The sequence below is a fragment of the Euphorbia lathyris genome, chromosome 3, assembly GCF_963576675.1.
Source record: "Euphorbia lathyris chromosome 3, ddEupLath1.1, whole genome shotgun sequence".
Lineage (NCBI taxonomy): Eukaryota > Viridiplantae > Streptophyta > Magnoliopsida > Malpighiales > Euphorbiaceae > Euphorbia > Euphorbia lathyris.
In genome coordinates, this window is record NC_088912.1 from 9,524,228 (window position 1) to 9,537,864 (window position 13,637).

General features: G+C 32.6%; 1 non-coding gene across 1 annotated transcript; it reads left to right on the forward strand.

Moving 5' to 3' along the window:
* Nucleotides 1–296: 296 nt before the first annotated feature.
* On the forward strand, nt 297–403 carry LOC136225116 (small nucleolar RNA R71). The gene has a single exon (XR_010686850.1). It is a non-coding gene; the product is annotated as a small nucleolar RNA R71 (small nucleolar RNA).
* The last annotated feature ends 13,234 nt before the right edge of the window (nt 404–13,637 follow it).

Sequence of the window (13,637 nt, forward strand, 5' to 3'; positions counted from 1 at the left end):
CCATAAACCTATCAATTTTGTGCGACAAGGCAGAAAATTGGGCTTGCAACATCGCTACTGGATCAAGATTCACTATACCTTTAACTGATGATGTTGTTGAGGATGATGGTTTCGCTGATGGTAGGTGTCCACGTTCCGCGGGCCACATACTGCTGTTGATTGCCATTTCCTCCAAAAGTTCTCTTGCTTGGGCATATGTTTTCTTCATGAATAACCCTCCAGACATAGCGTCCAATGAACCTCTAGTTGAAGGATTTAGTCAATTATAAAATGTTTGCATTAAAAGTTCAGCGAGCAATTGGTGGTGTGGGCATAAACGTTGAAGTTCTTTAAAACATTCCCAAGCCTCATAAAGAGTTTCACTATCATTTTGAGAAAAAGACGTTAACTCTTTAATGACTCTTGCGGTTTTTGCTAAAGGGAAAATTTTTGATAAAAATGCTTGGGCTAATTGCTCTCAAGTCTCAATTGATGCGGCTGTCATAGAAGTTAACCATTCTTTGGGTCGATCCTTCAAAGTAAAAGGAAAAAGGCGAAGATTGATTGCTTCTGCAGTCACATTTGGTATTTTAAAAGTGTCACAAATTTCTAAGAAATTTGTCAAATGGGTATTAGGATTTTCATTAGGTAACCCGTAAAATGTTACATTATTTTGCAACATATTAAGCAACGCTGGCTTAATTTCAAATTGATTTGCATTAATCTGGGGTCTAACTATACTATTTGTTACACCGGCCACTCCTGGCCTAGCGTAATCCATAAGTGTCGCCATTACTTCTGGCTCGGTAATTTTAGTTTTTATTGGGGTTTTGTTTTTCTTTTTCTTTTCTCTCTTGTTCTTTTTAAGGGTCTTTTCAATTTCTGGATCAAAAGGGTCTGGTGACGTGCCCGAACTTCGAGAACTGCGCATGAACTTGAAATTTTTCACGAACCGAAACTACATACAAAACAGAATTTTTGAAAAGCAAATATATTAGTAATTGAAAATAAATAAAATACAAAAGTTTGAATAAATATGAATAAACCTAGATTCGTAATAAAACAAGAAAAATTTAAAATTTTGTCAAAAATTTTGGCGTTTCCCGGCAACGGCGCCAAAAACTTGTTGAGCGATTTCCGCAAGTGCACGGTATACGCTTGTAGTAATAAAAGATATCGATCCCACAGGGAACGTTTTTTAACAAAACTTATTTATAATCGGTTGAATTTTACTTTTAAAGGTTTATAATATGGAAAAATCGTTTAATCGGTTTTGGTTTTGAAATTGCTAGAATGAGAATTAGATTAGAGTATGAAAACGTTAGAAAATATTCTGATTTAAGAATGAATTTGCAAAACAGGAGCGTTTAGTACTTTTTAGAAAAGTAAACTAATGTATTCGTTTGCATTAAGCAAAGAAACAACTTTAAACTTTGTACGAATTATAAAGATGAAATAAATGACGGAACCTCTAATTAATTGGCTTTGAACGCGACAAAACCCTTTCGGGATAGTTGCCCTTAATCAAATTAAAACTCTTTCGAGATGATAATTTGCCTAAGTGTTCAACAAAGTTTCCTTGTAAAGATTTGAATTAAATACGTTTTAATGAAAACACCAGCAGTCACTTTAGTGGATTGGTTACCATAAGTGCTGCATTTTGATCTATCGAATAGAACAGACTTTATTAGATGAAATGTAAATTGATACAAGTTTACAGAGAACATGGAGCATTGAATTCTTCGACGGCGTGCAAGTGAATGGGTTGATCAATCCTTTCCTTGGGTTTCGTTAGAGTTTGTCAGGCTCAGAGGCGAATCCTCTCCTCAATCTTCTCGCTGTAACTTCGTAATAGGGATACGGTCGGCCTCTACCAAAATGAAAACTAAACTGGAACAATGTCTAAACGTTACTGAATTTTGTTATTAATTTGTAAACAATGTGTGTACAACATATTGCTTTTAACAGAAATGAACTTCTAATCTCTGAATCACTTGATTCGGAATTTCTGCATAAATTCTACACTAATTCTTTCTTCTATACATATCACATATATGTCATTATTCTCTCATCAACTCTCCATCAACTCTTTATTTATAGATGTTGAAGAGTCTTGATCGAAGTGTCATGTCCGTTGCGAAAAGACGTATCCATTGTGAAGGATCGTGTCCGCTACGGAAGGACGTCTTTATCCACTCGAACAGTCGTGTTTTGTTGAAAACGAAAGTGTGCAAAATGGCTTCCAAATCTCCTACTTGTACCGAGATTTATCAAATTCACTACCGTGAATGGGGAAGCATCAAGTTGAGCTTCGGACAAAGGGAAGAAGTGGCTGAAGGCGCGTGTCGCGACCGTGAAAGAGGGGGGCCGCGGTCGCGGCACGGAGCTTTTTCTGAATTTCTGCTCTCGTTCGTGTCCTCGACTTGGCGTTATTAATTTTCGTCGTCTTCGACTCCTTTTGTAGGGCTTTTCTTCTATTTTTGAGCTCTTTTTACTCCTATTCGGATTTTACCAAATATTTATGTACCTTGCATGAAAGAAACATATTCGAGAGTAAAAGTATTCTAAATAGGTATAAATAGCATAAATTCGTAGCAATATTGATGTAATTATTGATGATATATTAGGTATATTTTGGGCTTAACAATATCCTGGATTGACCACAGAGGGAGTGTTGATTGGGTCCCGTGTGATTAGTTCCAAGGGGTGGGTTAGGAACTAATGTAACTTTTTTCGTTTAATTAATGTGATGACTTAGTTATTTGGTGAGTTTGTCAACTCAGCTTTTGGTCAGCTTGGCCAGATATGTTACAAGACAGCTTTGGTCGGATATTGACTAAGGTTGTTTTACTTTGTGAGTTAGATATTGACACTCTTGGAGGTCAGCTTCTAACTCAACACTTGAAATTACTCAGAGTCAACTTTAAACAATTTTATATGCTGAGTAAACTTACAACACATGCAAATATATATATTGAGAGATGGTTAGAGATTACTCAGTATCACTTATCCTGGTTCGGCCTCTCTGCCTACGTCTAGTCCCTAGAGTCCTCCGGGCTTTTAGAATCCAATACTGAGCTCTTTAAAGGTAGAGCACAAACCGATTACAAGGCAGTTGAATATGCAAGAGTACCTTCCTCTATTCGTCTACTCAACTCCTACTAAGTGCTACAACCCAGCACCTAGATTTCTCTACCACTGAATGTTTACAACCAAACACTCAGCACAACGCTCTCAATATTACAATTGATAAACACTTGTTCCTTTTCAAATAAAGAACACTTTAGAAGATTACAAGTAATCACTCTAGCATTTACACAAAGAATGGAAGATGAGTGTAAGATCTCTTTTTGTATCTAAATGCTTTTGTATCTTTTCTCTCTTGTACTTTTTCTTTTTTTTCTTTTAATCGACTGTGATCTAGGAATTTTGATTGTCCTTATATAGGAGAAAATCTGGAATCGGATCATTTTAAAATGATGTAGCCGTTAATGTTAACACGGCTCTTTTAGGAGACAGCCTCTGGTCAGCTTCAGAATTCTCAGGCCAATCCTTTTCCTCTGATTTCTTCAGATGCCAGGTTTGTCTTTATCTTGCAGACTTGTCTTTTTGTGCCAGTTGTCCTTTACCAATAATCCATTGACCCATACATCTCGGAATGTGTCTTTTACGTAATTCAAAGGTTTCAATTATTGGCGCAGAGGGTCGGCAATCTTTGTCGTCTTGCAAGCAACTCTTTCATGCTGTCCTGAGGATTCACTCAGCTTTGTTCATTGTCTTTGGCAACTTCTATGCTGAGTTATGTTTTAGTTAGCTCTTCTTTGTAAGATAGTTGTTAAGACGGCTTCTCATGCTGAGTTCTATCTCACTTAGCTTTGTTTGATTTTAAGCCTCAGTCTTTTGATGCTGGGTTCGTTTCCACTCAGCTTGATCATGAGACTTCTATACTGAGCATTATTCCGTTCAGCTTGTTCTGTCATCTCATGCTGACTTTGTCCTGTTTTACTTTTATATCTATTTATATTTATATTTATACTCATCATTGAACAAACGAATTAGTACAATTAAAATAAAGCACTTAAATTTAATTGTCTCATAATCATGGATGATTTTGTCAAATCAAAATCTTGTGGAAAGGTGTTTCAATATCTTTGATTATATATATATCCATATACATAAAACTCAAAATATAGTTGATAGTTACTTACCTTGGTCACTAATTGAGGGAAATACACCCGTTCAATTCGCCTCTAAATCCTGTCTAAGCCGTTTCCCTCCAAATACTGCCGAAACTCAACAACTGTTCGGTTAGGACTTAGATCTATGCATAAGGATGCTATCGTTCCAATTTCGAGTGATTCGGACGGTCGAATCTCCGTAAATCGAAGAAACGGTAAAGAAACGGTCGAAGAACGATTTGATAAAAATGAAAGCAAATGAAACAGAAAAGTAAGAAAAGAAGAATAAGGAAGATGCTCGAATGTCTGGGATTTATATTCCAAATTCGACAAATATCCCTTTTGATCCTCTGTCTTTATATAATCTTTTAAAAATTATCATAACTTTTAATTTACATATAAAACCCTCAAATTAACTCCAAACTTTTCCTATAGTACCAAATTAACTTTACACACCCAATAATTATAATATATATTAATATAAATTCTAGAAATTTAGTCACGGACGTGACAATTCTCCCCAACTTAAGAAATTTCGTCCACGAAATTCATATTCTCTAATCTATCTTAATTTCCTTCCGAAACCATGATTCCTCATAATCATCATAAGACCACAAATTCTAACATTTTCTTCCATTAACTCCATCATTTATCCATATCCACATCACTGTAACAATTATTTATACATAACTCTTAGTAACTCTAAACTTCAACCTAGTTAATTCCATCACCATAATCCACAATAAAACTTCAAATATCATTCATATCTTCCTAACATACACCAAATCTCACATCCATAAATTTAAATCACAATTGATTCCATCAATTGCATATATATCAAATATATTTCACTTATCTCCAAGTTCTACAGACTTCAAAAATATCACTTTTGAACCGCTAATATGTATGATATTCTATTTTTCTTAAACTTCAAATAATCTGAATCAGCATATAATCTTACTTCATCATAATAATAATACTTATATCTATAATTTTTCACTCCAATCATTATTTATATTATAATCGTCAATCATTAGCATCAACATCACCATCACTCTTATAAGAGTCATTTCATAAACATCAACATCAACATCACCAATATAAACCTCATTATGATGATACAATTTCCTATCAATAAGAGTCATTTCATAAATTCTTAATATCAACATCACTCTTATAATTCTCTATTTAACTCCTCAAAATCAATTAATCTATAATATCATTCGATTTTCTTCATATTTATCTCTTAATTTCCTACCTCAAACTGTGCTTAAGATCAGAAAAATTCGTCCTCAAAATTCATATCTTAATTATTTCCTCAAACATCTAACATATTCTCCCACTTTACTTCTCATTGATCACTAACATCGGTATCTCTCTAAACATCATTTATATAACTCTCAATAATTCTAAACCTCAACCCGATAAAGTTCACCAATAAAACAGTAATTTAAATTTCAGATCTCATTTATTCAACTTAAGATTCTATAATACACCAAATTCATGTTATAATCTCCCAATCATTAATCAACTTCCATACCCATTAAATGAAATCTCCATATTTTATCTTTCTCAATCTCATATCTATTATCTTCAATTGATCACTTTATCATTTCCTCAATTTCCTATATTCCTAAGAAGACCAACTTATCATGTAAACCAGTAGCAATGTCTCTCAAATAAGGAGAAAAATCAAAGCAAAAACCAAATTCTGGTTTAACGCTAAAATGACTAATATATGCCGTTTTCAGCATAACTTCTTCATACGGAGTCCGATTAAGGTGATTCAAAAAACCCTGGCAACGTAAGACAACAATAAAGAACTTTCATCTAGGACTCTATGACAGATTCATCATATATCTGGTCGAAAAATGCATCACAAGATTCAGGTACGAATCTGATTTTCCAACAGTACCTATATAGACAATTCTCTACATCTCTAGCTCAAAGTTATGACTTTCTCATAACCCATATCACCAAATATTAATAATTTACTATTTTTCATACACCAGATATTGCTAACCATCAAATCTCATTTTTACACCTCATTACCTAGTTACTCAATCCTCAAAAAAAATTCCAAATTATTTCTTCGCTATCACCAAATATGCATATTCCTAAGAAGCTATATTGCTTGTTGGTAAAATAAATTCCGACGATAAAATCTGTGTCGTTTGTATTGGGGACGACAATGTCTGTCATCACCCGACCCTAGACGACCTCAATCGGCATCGGACGTGAAATAGAAAGATTGTCACGTCCGTGTCTAAAGTTCTAGAATTTATATCTTATCTTTTCATTTCACGCCCGATGCCGATTGAGGTCATTTAGGGTCGGGTGTGACAAAGATTATAATCAACACTTAAGAGTCTCTAATTTATCCAAATATCATAATATCATATTATATTACAATTTAAATACCAAAGTTTCTAACCATAATTCTAACAATAAGCAACAACTTCCGATCCTTGCCTAATCGGTCGGTAACCTTCTCTCTATCATGTACTTTCTCACCTAAAAACATTAAAACATTTAAAAACGTGAGACAAAAATCTCAGTAAGAAACTATCAGCTATAAAAACCAACTTTACCTAACATAACTACATATATACCTTTATAAAGGGATTTAATCAAAACCTTCTCAAATATACTCAAAACTTAACGTTTCATCAAACCATTTCATAATCAAATAAATCTTTTATCAAACCAATTTGTAATCAAATAAATGTTTTATCAAACCAACTCGTAATCAATCAAACGTAAAACCTTATATCAAAATCAATCATAACCGAAAACATAATCTAAATGAACTTAAAACATTGTATACATCCTCGAGTTTCTCCCCTTAAGTATCAATCCATAACCACATATATAATCGAGACGTCTCTTAACATTGCCTATCCCATATGGTCTTACCCAATACTTCGCTGCCATACCCAATAGGTCTTCACACTGTGTACACAGGCCATGTCCCTCACTGAACATGGTCTTCAAATATAAAACCACCGATCCGGATAACTCTCGATGAATATAAAATCATAACGTACTCAAATTTCCTTTCACAATCAAATTCCAAGCTATTTTATAACCATAAATCATTTCGCTTCAGTTAGCCCTTTTGTATCATAAAAATCATATTTGGACTTCAATCCAAAATAATAACAACAATAAACCGCAACCGATTTCTCAATCCAAAAACAATTCGTAAAAAATCATCAAATTCATTTTGTTCAATATAGATATATATTGAAACCAAAAACATATATGTATATATGTAAATCAACCAAATTAAGCCTTAAATCAACATAATCAAGTAAAATCTGAAATTCACATAGAAGCATAGTCAATAGCTTCATTTGAACCATAATTTCACAATAAAAAGCAAAATCATGAAAAACTCAATTTACAAAATTCCTGCATAACCTTAAAATATCAATTTCTCAAAATTCTTTGATTATATATATATCCATATACATAAAACTCAAAATATAGTTGATAGTTACTTACCTTGGTCACTAATTGAGGGAAATACACCCGTTCAATTCGTCTCTAAATCCTGTCTAAGCCGTTTCCCTCCAAATACTGCCGAAACTCAACAACTCTTCGGTTAGGACTTAGATCTATGCATAAGGATGCTATCGTTCCAATTTCGAGTGATTCGGACGGTCGAATCTCCGTAAATCGAAGAAACGATAAAGAAACGGTCGAAGAACGATTTGATAAAAATGAAAGCAAATGAAACAGAAAAGTAAGAAAAGAAGAATAAGGAAGATGCTCGAATGTCTGGGATTTATATTCCAAATTCGGCAAATATCCCTTTTGATCTTCCATCTTTATATAATCTTTTAAAAATTATCATAACTTTTAATTTACATATAAAACCCTCAAATTAACTTCAAACTTTTCCTATAGTACCAAATTAACTTCACACACCCAATAATTATAATATATATTAATATAAATTCTAGAAATTTAGTTACGGACGTGACAATGTCGTCGGTATATTATGGTTAACCACCTAATAGTATTACTAGTCCTCGTTAATAGCCACGACTGTTGCCATCTGTAAGTTATCGGTAAATGTTATGTCGTTGGTATATATTGTTGGTATTTTGTACGTTTAATTTGGTACAAAATTTATTGGCACAATAATATATATTTTATACCTTATAAATCAAGAAACGTGTATGTTGTATTTATTTTCAAATAAATTTAAAATTAATACATATATTATGAATAATATCATAATCAAAAGTGGCAGACAACAAAATTATATTAATTTCATTCATCAAAATTATCTTGGATGAAGGATTGTTTTAAGTTTTACAACTAAGTAAACTATACAATATCTCTAATAGAACTATTTAAAAATAAAGTAGAATCACAAAGTCAACTAGTGAGTTGGGAGCTTTCACAATTACAGTTTGAAAGTTGACTAGCTATATGCCACAAACACAATCCTAAGCCAACAAAAGATAAGACAATCAACTAGCTAGCTAAGTATGTATAAGCAAGAAAAATTACAACCTTCCTTGAGCTTAGCACCATCTTTAATTAGTAGGTTTATTTATGGGTATTAGTATTTACCGCTTCCAAATTACTTATTACCGCTTCCATTTGGATAATTTTACCCTTTTCATAAAAAAAAAGTTTTAATTTTTTTTAGAAAAAACGCCAATTTTGGTCTACGAGGGTGCCAGATCCGGCACCTTTCTAGATCAAAATTTGGCCTAGACACAATTGTAGACTTTTTTTCGTGACGGAAAATGTTAAATCGTTCAATTTTTTACGACGAAAAATACAAAATTCTCTAAGTTTTTGTGACGAAAAATGCTAATCGTCACAAAAAAAATGCATTATGTTCATGATTTTTTGATAAAAAATGTAAATTTTAATGCTTCCGGCTCGTAATCATCCATTTTCGGGATTCATGTTGTCATATATCAATTATTTTCATAATTTCAATTATTGTTGTTCGAGTTTGTGTTTTGGGAAGGGCAAAAAAGTCCTAATAGGAACGCTAACTAATAATTAGGGAACGGTATTTAGCAATCCACTTATTTATTTAGGAAGTAGTACTTGACACCTTGCGTTCTTTCTAGGTAGAGCAGACTTTTTAAAAATGAACTTGATTGATCCATTAATCACATTGGGCATTTGGTGCTATTTAACATGTGGTGCCTCAATCTATAAGCAGCCCATACTAGTGCAACACAAGTTTTTTCTACATTGGAGTATCAAATCTCACAATTTGTGAATGTTGATGTAGTAAATCACACATTCGTTTACACTAGATGTGCCAAAAATGTTCCTATGAACTTTTCCTGTACTGACAAGTAGTAACAATGGTCTCTCTGTATTCGGAGGATGCAGTATAAGTGTGTTTTGTAGATATTCTTTGATTTTGTCAAAAGCCTTTTGACATTCTTGATCCCAATAACTGGGGTTATTCTTTTTGAGTAATCTAAAGATTAGCTCAAAAGTCATCGTCATTTGGGAAATGAAACCGGCAATGAAATTGAGCCACCCTAAGAATCTGATAACTTCTTTTTATTTTCTATAAGGTGGCATTTCTATAATTGGTTTAATTTTGATGGGAGCTACTTCAATGCCTCTTTGACTGACAACGAATCCCAATAGCTTTCACGGGGTAACTCAAAATACTATATAGCAGCGCTGATATATTGTACTTCCTCAACATGTGGAATACTTTCCTTAAAAGTGTCAAATGATCCTCGTCCTCTCTAAAATGGGTGATCATGTCATCAACGCAGACCTCAATTTTATTGTGCATCATGTCATAGAATAGTTTCAATATTGCTCTTTTGGTGAGTGGCTCATGTATTTTTTAGTTCAAAAGGCATAGCCTTGCAATAAAAGATTCCCCGGCAAGTGATGAAAAGAAAACAAGCCCATACCCTAAGTCACCAATACATTACCGTGTCTCAGCTAAACTGCCTCACTTAAGGGCATAAGAGTACTTTTACTCCTTATATCACTATAAATGAGGTATGTGTATACACACACACATGCACATAAGCTATTCAATTACTTTCCTCTTACATCTTTACTAAATTTGATATCAGAGTTTACATCGGAGGCTCATCGAGTACATGTCAACATTGTAGGAGAAATTCAACCACAAAAGCTAGACCAGATCCAACAATATATATATATATATATATATATATATATTAAAATGAAAAAATAAACCTATTCAAGAAACTTTATAAGTTCAAAAATGGCCTAAACCACTGATTGGTTTTTGATTTATCCAAAATTTTGTTAGTTGGTCTCTGATCTATTATTTAGTTACATTTGTAGAGATTTAACGGAACTATTATCCTATTAACACGTGACGATATTTTGATACTTACACTTGATAAATTTTAGTTTACAGATTTATTTTTATTTCTTTCTCTTTTTTAAATCTTATTAATTATTTTCATATAAGAAAATCGATTTGGCAAATAAATTTCAGGACGTGTGATGTATCAAGTTTATATGTCAAAATATCACTATATATCAGGAGGATAGCGGTCTTATCGTGTCTCCATCTTTTAAGTCATGAGTCAAATGATAAAATTGTGAATAGATCAGAAGCTAAATAATACTTCAAACCAACAAAAAGTTAACGGGCCTTGATTTTTTTTCTCCATAAAATAGATTATTTTGAAGAAAAATCCCAAACTTTTCGTGGTGACCAAGAATGTACATAATGTCATAGCAATAAAGGTTGGGCTTTCCTTTTACTTGTGCGGTATTCTTTAGTAGTTTGATTCAAGGTTAGGATTTAAAATACTGTTAGAATTTAGTTAGTTTTTTTTAATCGATAACTGAATTTGATAAAATTGAAAATAAAAATACGAGATTTTTGATATATTTATAATAAAAAACATGAAATAATAAAATACAAATATATGAATTAGTTAAATATAAAATAAAAGTCAAACTTGTTTTTATACATAATTTCCTCTTAATTTAAGGCTTATGCTATGTTCTTTTTGATTGAAATTAAATTAAATTAACTTAACTGAAATTAAATTAACTGAACTTAATGCTACTGAACTGAACTTAACTTAACTTAACTTAACTGCACCAAATAATTATATTATTATAAATTATATATATATAATGATATATTTTATATATAAATAATTATAATTACAATAAATAATGATAAAAAAATTTGAATAAAAAATAATGATAAATTATATAGACATGAATCTAATGCCCCTTGTGTGGTTTTGCCTGCTCTGCTAGGGTTTTGGCCTTTTTGGTTTTCTCTCTGTTTATTGAGTTCGTTTTCGATCGTGTCGTCTCTGTTTATCGATTTCGTTTTCGGTCGTGTCCTCTTTGGTGGTTTATTGTGAAGCGGTGGTGGGATTTAGAGGTGTTGGATTAGGCAGGCGGCGGTGGCTGTTCATGGATTTTCCCTAAATCTCAGGGTTCCCATCTACTGATTGTTTTTCTGTTGTGTCTAATTTTTCTGGTGGTTTCTGTGAAGCGGTGGAGGGATTGAGCGGTGGATGGACTAGGCATAGACAGTGGTGGTTGTTAGGTTTTCAATTTCCCATTTCTGGTTGATCTGGTCTCTTTTGCGATAGGCTTTCTGTTTTTCTTTCCTTGATTGTTCTGTTGGCTGAAGCGGTGGTTGATTGGTATAGGCTGAGGCGGTGTTGGTTAATTAAAGTTTTTTTATGGCTTAATACACATATTTGCCCTTATATTTTTCCGTTTTAGCACATTTGCCCCTATATCAAATAAACACATAAATATATCCTCATATTTTTCAAATTACAGCAAAAATGCCATAATCTAACAGACTAATGGTATGTCACTAACGGTGCAACACGTCAGCCTCCACGTCACCTGCCACCTAAAACATTTACGCGACGAAATTTTTTTCCGACGAATTTTTTTGCGACAAACATTTACGCAACGAAATTTTTCACATCAACCATTCTAAATCTGTCGCCAAATGGACCATACATACAGATTAGCGACGAATCCGTTCCCATACCTACAGATTAACGACGAAATTCGTCAATTCTAAATTTGTAGCTTCAGCTGTAGAGACGATTTTAAGTACCCGTATTAGTAATTTATTTATTTTTATATTATATTGATAAATAAATTTTATACCTAATAATAATAATTAACCAATTACTTAAATTTAAATCAACAACAAATCATCTGAAAAAGAAGCATATGATATCAATATTTTCAAATTTTGATAAATTTCTAAATTTAGTAAATTTCATAAATAGATCCAAAATGATATATTACAAGTATTATTTCTAAAAAAATTACAGAAGTGATAAAATTATTTCCTAAGGAGACAATTGATCTGCAAATTTCATTAATACCACATGGTTCAGAAGTGATATATTACAAATGTTATTTCTAAAATTACAGAAGTCACAAAATTGATTCTAAGTACACAATTGATCCACAAACTTCTGTTTAAGCTCATCCAAATCGTTGTCAAGCTTGCTTAACCTCTCTTTGGATGATTTATCAATGTCATTTTTCAGAGATAACTTCTCCATCTCCAATTTTAGAACAACTCTGTCTATCTCATCCAGTTCAGTAGACTTAGAAGTAATCTCCATTTTGAGCTTTGTTGCTGCTTCATCAACAAGATCGATGGCTGGAAATCACAGATAGAGATATATCATGATTTCAGGCCTTCTTTCATATCAGTTTAAAATTTTAAGTTTAACAAATTATAACATGGAATGATAATAGTAATAAAATAACAGGGAAAAAGTGCACTTCTTTCTTTTGCTAGCAAACTTAAAATTTAGCTCATTAAAATTCAGAGTAAACACTCCAATAGCTAATTAGATGGAGCATAAATAAATACCTACAAGTTATGGAGCCAATTTGATGTTATAAGCATAGAAATGAAGCTAATATCAAGATCAATTAGCCCACTTGTCATTGCAGCAACCAGGACATTGTTAATTTGGGTACATAGCCGCAAATTAAATCAACATGTAAATTGTAATAGATTCAAACTGCTGTCGACATGAAAACAACCTTTTACAAACTTAAGTAACTTTATGAACCTTATTTTTCGATTTTCTTTTATCAGAAATAATAAGATACGAAGCCACATAATCCATAATAGTGATACTTAATACCATCAAACTTGAATATAACAAAACTAGAGAACTAATTAATTGCTTATAAGAACACGTATTAAAATATCGGCATCCCCTAACATGGAACATGCAACTGGGACATGAAAAGTTTATTAAAGAATCTGCAGTTCTTTCAAACGGACACAAAATTGCAAAGGACTACCAGCCTAGACAAATTGTACAAGGTCGTCAAGTCCAGCCAACAATCAAGTTTCCTAAACTGAACCTGAAATCAAGTTTACCGGTTGTTCCACACTCGCTCTAATCAAGAAATTAGTTGCTCGAAATTGGTTTCAAATATCCCAACAGAAGCTCCAAATCTATCTCATTT